General features: G+C 45.9%; 1 long non-coding RNA gene across 1 annotated transcript; it reads left to right on the top strand.

Moving 5' to 3' along the window:
- The first annotated feature begins 17 nt into the window (after positions 1–17).
- Positions 18–2,750, top strand: LOC139800818 (uncharacterized). The gene is made up of 2 exons (XR_011727959.1): positions 18–1,417; positions 2,575–2,750. It is a non-coding gene; the product is annotated as an uncharacterized lncRNA (long non-coding RNA).
- Positions 2,751–6,187: the final 3,437 nt, after the last annotated feature.

Below are 6,187 nucleotides of genomic sequence, written 5' to 3' on the forward strand. Positions count from 1 at the left end.
CCCCGCTCCTCTCAGCGCCTCCGTGCTCCTTTCAGGGGTTCCCTTCCAGCCTCCGCACCGCCTGGTTTTGTGTTTCCTGCGGGTGGTCTCTGCTCTAAGACCCGCTGAGGCTGCCCTTTTCTGGAGCCATCCGTGGCATTCCTTCCCCTCTCACCCTGGCCTTTGCCCCCTGAGTCAGAGCTCGTCCTGCCCGGCTGCCCCTGCTGCTCCCGGGGCAGGGATCGGACGCTCTCTCTCCCAGTCCAGCGGGGTTGGTACCTCAGAGTGCGTTGCCCTCCCGTGTTACCCCCCCTTCCACCCTAAACTGCCGTAGGGCAGTAAAAGCCAGTCGAAACTCTGGTAAAATTCAGGCAGGTGGGTGCTTGTGAAATCTCTGGCCTCAGCAAAATTCCTGTGGGGAATGTGAAGGTCACTGAACATCCGTCCTCCCCAGCGTCAGCTCCCACAAGAGGCTCAGCAAGTGACTGAGGACTGAGCCCGCAGCTTAATGTCACTGCGGGTGGCTGGACTTCCCCTGGGGCAGGTCTAATGTCTCAGCTACCAGAGAAAAAAAACCCAAAAAACCCAAAAATGAAGCTTTTTTTCATGGATAAATATTGGATACACAGAGGAGGCAGGAAAGATGTGCTCCTTATCTTCTCCCACAGCCCTGTTTCTCCAGGGCCCTACTCCCTGTGCTCCATCATCAGTGTTCAGGAAAAAGTTTCAACTGCAAAACTAACAGTTCTATGAAGTCTCTTCCCAGATAATAGCTGCATGGAAACCTCCAGGTCCAAAGTGTGCTGAGCCTTCAGTAAATCCATGGATGGGCCATTAAATTTCTTCCAACCTAGTGAAGGAAATCTCTTCAAGTTTCCTCCTGGAGAAACTGCCACCACATCCCTGTGCTTTGCAGCTGTGACTCCTGAGAAGTGCTGCCTGCATGGCAAACTTTATGTGGTGTGGACCCAGGAGGAAGTGGAAGGTGGCAGCTATGGGGATATGTTGAACAAAAATCACAATAGATAGAAAAATACAAATTCTTCTCTTTTCAGGTTGAAACAGAATATCAGCTACAGCTGGCAGAGGCTGTGTATGGCGAATAAAAAAGTACACTGAAGATGTTGAACTGTATCAAATTCCACATTTTTTTTTTCGATCTGTTGTTCCAGGCCATTGCAATTTAACTTTTAGTGCTGCTGCCTTGCCAGCTGCAAGCACAGCTACTCTTGAAGAGGCTGAAAATTTCCTGGGGCCTGTTAAGGACTTTAATGAGGTGCTCAGGAAGACAAAAGGGATTTGTGCAAGCAGCGGGTGTGGTGGCATCCTGAACACAGCTGTTAAACGACAACAACAACATGAAAGACAAAATTGATTTTCTCTTTTACTGCTGAGTTCCACCCAGCTGCTCTGGAGTATTGAAGAGCTGTGGAGCAAGGTAAGGTCATGTTTCCTAATTCCAAAGCACTTTCAGGGTGCTACTACAAATGCAAAAATCCTGTCCCAGCAAGCTGGAACCCAGCAGGGAGAATTTCTGGCAGCTGCTGGTCATAGGGACCTGCAAAGCTCGGAAGACCTCCCTGCACCTGAAAAGATGCTTCTAAAGACACAATGTCTAAAGCCAATTTCCCACCCACCAGCATTCTAGCTGCACAACCGTTTTGCTCTTCCATCTCTCTCAAAGCTAAACAGAGGGCAGTCCCAGCAAACACTGCAGGAAACATCCTGTGCTGTAGTATTGCATACATCTGGTGTTAAGCTGCTCCAGGGGATGGGATTAGGATACTATGTTTTGTTCAGAGGGAGCAGCAGAAGGGCAGATCTGGCAGTGCTGGGCACACCAGATAGAAAGACTGGCAACTACCTCCTCAGTGTGAAGCAGGAGCTGAGCCAGACATGTGAGAGGGCAGGGGGAGCACAATGGGAATGCTTGATAGCAAAGGGGAAAAAGCCTGGCAGACATTTGAAAATGTTTTTAAATCTCTCGTTAAAGAGAATTCCGTGTGTAGGGAAAGAAGCTTAATTTATGATGAATGTTAATGCCAGCTCCTTACATACCATATTGGCTTCAAGCATCCCCGAGGGTATTTGAGGGACTAGTGCTGTGGTTGTGATTTTAGTGTACAAAGGAAATTCTCTTGCATTATTAAACAAATCATGCCTTGCATTGGCCTTTGGTTTGATGTACCTAATGCATAGTTGATGCTCAGCAGCTGTGGGGGGACAGGATTCTGCAACTTGCTGGCATTTTGAAAGTTGGAAAACTGAGATCACACTCTTTATCATGACTCATCACAGGGAGTCAGGGTTAAATATTTTAGAATTAAAAAACAAAACAAAACAATGTTAAAAACTCAGAGTTTTCAAGTTTTCAGTAAATAGCGTTTAGCCCTTGGCCATGCTTATTTAGTATAACATTTGTTACAGATGGAATATTTAAACATTTGCAAAGTTAAATGTTTTATTTGACTTGTTACAGAAATTTCCCCTAATTTTCTGGTTCCCACTAAATCCCTGTTTTCCACAAAGGTAGAAAGTCAACAGATTTGCCCTGGCCAGAATTCACTATCTGTTTTTTGTTCATTTATACCATAGATCTTGCTCCTGAGGTGGTTGACCAAGTAGGTGATGTTCACAGAAGCAGCAGAAATGAAAAAAATCTGGCCAACAAACCATGTAACTTCTTTTCATCTTTTTCTATTTTTCATTGAGCATTCCCATCATACAAAACTCAATTGTTCAAGGGATTAAAGAATAAAATTTAGATTTTTGCCCTTTAGGTCATTGGTTGCAGTCCACCACAGGTCATGCTACAGCCAGCTAATGGCTGTTAAGTGGTGTGTGGGAAATTAGTTTAGTGGGTCTCAAGCCAGATGCTAGTTGACAGATGCCCAAAAATCAGTTCTCCAATTGGTTTCCTTGTTGGCAGTCACAGCAGATTGGTCAAGGCCACACAAATTCAGCAGTTCCCCAAAGCTATGAGCATAGGCAAGGTTGCTTGTGAACACTTTCCTCTGCTGGGAATGCCAAAAGTCTTTGGAGAAGATCACAATGCTGAGTAGCTGGTCTGGGGACCATGCTAATCCAGGGAAGTGGTGGTAGTAAAGGTAGGAAAACACCACTGAAAACTCCTGGCAGAGGCAGCCCTGATGTCAAGGAGAGGATGGAGGTGGGAATGGGAGTCTTGATCAGAGTTTTTACCCTTTGGCTTGTCCTGAACACAAGAGCAAGTTGCAGAGCTGCCAGTCAGAGTAAACCAATTTAGCATTCCCTGCAGTAACAATAAAAATGCAATCTCCCTCCCTCCCTCCCTCTTGGCCTTTTCCTCCTGATGCCAAATTTAAATGACCTTACTTTTTGGCAGCAGGAAACTTCACAATTAAATATAGAAGCAGAACAGACTTTCGGGTGGAACTTACAGCAAGGGAACAACAGATGGCATTGTTTGCTGGGCTGGAAAAGCTGCATCTGCTCTTAGGAGAAATGCTAATTAGGCATTCAGAGGGAATCGTACCCCATTCCCAGGACAACAGCCATGTGTACCCGATCCTGGAAAACACCAGGAAAGGTGATACAAAATGATCAAAAATACTAGCTGGAGCAAGCCCAAATTAAGCACATAATGTGATATGGTAACCCAGAGCCCTTCCTCATGCTGAAATCCGTCTGTGCCACTCAAAAATGTAATTGGCAAGGACTTCCTTTATTTCATTTGCAAGTGGTCAGTGATTTTGTTTTCAGTTTCAAAGCAAGGTAACTCCAGCATATCACAGGGATCAGATCCTACCTTGGCTGTTCCCTCACTCTCTGAGGTGTGGCAAGATGAAAGGACAGCTGAGATCTTTATAGCAAGTACTGCAAATGGGGATAATAAGAGTCGGAAAGATCAATAACATGTACCTTGCCTAGGACAACTGATCCCTCTATAGAAACACAAAGGAAGAAGAGGATGGTGGAAAACATTCCCCAGTTCATCCCAAGTGGGTGTTTGAGCACAACAGGAGCCCCATGGTGCTCAGTGCCTGAGCATGGTCTAAAGAAGAGCAGTTGTTCCTCCTTCCTCAGCCCTGCAAGCTTACCCCAAAGGTGCAGGCAGGCAAGGCAAGGCTCTCTGTGTCCTTATTTCAGTGTCTTCTGTTTAGGGTACCAAACTGCCACCTCAACTTGGAGCCTGCAGAGCTGTTTGCAAAACAAGGCTATCAGGTGTTTCACCAGGAGGCTGGGCCCAGCTGCTAAATTTGCTGGCACCACAGAGATCTCCACTGTGCTGAAACTTTGCACACAAGCTCCCATCTTGTCTTAATATTATCTTTCTCTCCTAGCTTGGGACATGACAGCATACCCTGAGGTGGTGTCCTGGGTTGCTCTATGTACCTGGGCTCACCAAGACACTTAAAATACCTGGGACAATGTACACCTCATGGGCAATGCTAATGGAGACCCTTTTTTGCTGATCTCACATTCCAGAAACATGCCACATGGGTAAACCAACAGCCAGGCCTTTTACCCTAAAAGATGTTCATAAACAGAGATTGTTATTGATTTCAAACAATAGACTCCAAATATTTCCAGAAAATCACCAGAGATCAAAGGCATTTTGGAACAAAAGACTTAGAGCTGCAGTAAAGGAAAGAGTTTTCTTGGCACAGAGGCAACCTCCAGCAACTCCAAAACCTGGTGAAGAGAAATGTAACAGGATCCTAAATTATTTCTTCTTTCAGCATCATTCTGCTTCAGAGGGATGTCAAATACTGGTTTGGCACAAGCTTGGAAACCAAGGAAAAAAGTGGTCCTCTTGACAAATTACTTTTCTGCAGATGTTGAGGCTGTAGGCATTGATCACCCCTATTCCGGGGACTGCTGCTGTGTCTCACTGCCACCACAATTTTGAGTTTTGGCTTGTCTGGCTGGCTCTGACAGTCTCCCATGGGCTGTGAATGTTTTCTGTACACGAGTAAGCATCATGAAACCCATCACATCTCTTTGAGAGGAACCTTGGAGATTTGCTGACAGTAGCTTACTGACAACAGATTTATTGCTGCTTGAATTTGGAAGAGACTTCTCCAGTGACGGAAGTGGTGGCTGTACCCTTGTGCATGCTTGTAGAGAGAACCACAAGTCCCCAGGTGTCGCCGATAATGAACTGGGAGCTTAGGCCCAGCTGTGCCCAATAATTAGGGCCTGCCCCAGCTGGAAATGGGCGGGGCTGAAGGGCAAAATAAAAGGCATGCTCCCAGAAGCAGAAGGGGACAAGAGTTGAAGACGCCTGAGGAGAGAGATGGTGAGAGAGCTCCTGAGAAGAGCCGTGTCCCCGAGAGAAGGGCTCGCCGCAACAATTGGTGGAGAATGTGGGCAACAATAGCAGCCGTGAACGCTGAGGTAAAAAAAAGAAGCTCTACACGACCACGTTGGTGCGGGAAGCTCTACAAAGCCTGGCTTAAATGCGGAAGGCAATATAAAGAGCTTCGAAATACGCAACCACGTCAGATGGAGCTACTACAGTGGTGCGGGACGCTCTATAAAGAGCTCCAAAAACGCAACCACGAGAAAAGCTCCACAAGGCCAGGCTTAAATGCTGAAGGCGGCGTGTAGAGCTCGGAGTAGAAGCCCAGCACGGCAAGATACAACAGCCCAGAATGGCAAGCCAGGCAGGAGAGAAGAATGAGGCTCGAAAAGGCGCAGCAAGTTGGCGCACGGAACTCAAGCCTGAGGAATGCTGAAGCGGAGCTCTGAGTGCGCATCAAGTCAGTGCGGTCCTGAAACGGAGTCTCCCAGGGACACGTGATAGTGCGGTCCTGAAACGGGGCCCTAGGGACACGCGATAAGACTGGTGCGCTGAATGCTCGGAGAAGCCTCTGCATGGCTAGGCATTCCGAGGTGGCGAGTACCAGCGAAAACTGAGCTGGTGTTTTAAGACCTCATCTCCTGCTAACAGAGGCTAAAGAGCCCGAATTTTCCCTCCTCAAAAAAAAATAGGCGAAAAAATGTTGAAAAATAATGAATGAAATGTTTAAATGAAATGTTTAAAAAAAAAAAAAAATATATAATGAAATGTTTAAAAAAGTAATGGTTTAAATGAAATGTTAAATTATTGAAAATGAAATGTTAAAAATGTTGAAAAAATGTTAAATTATTGTGAATTAATTGTAAATTATTGAAAAGATGAAGTTTATTTTTTCAACAAACAACAAAAAGGGGGGAAATGTAG

Source organism: Heliangelus exortis, chromosome 11 (assembly GCF_036169615.1).
Source record: "Heliangelus exortis chromosome 11, bHelExo1.hap1, whole genome shotgun sequence".
NCBI classification, from domain to species: domain Eukaryota; kingdom Metazoa; phylum Chordata; class Aves; order Apodiformes; family Trochilidae; genus Heliangelus; species Heliangelus exortis.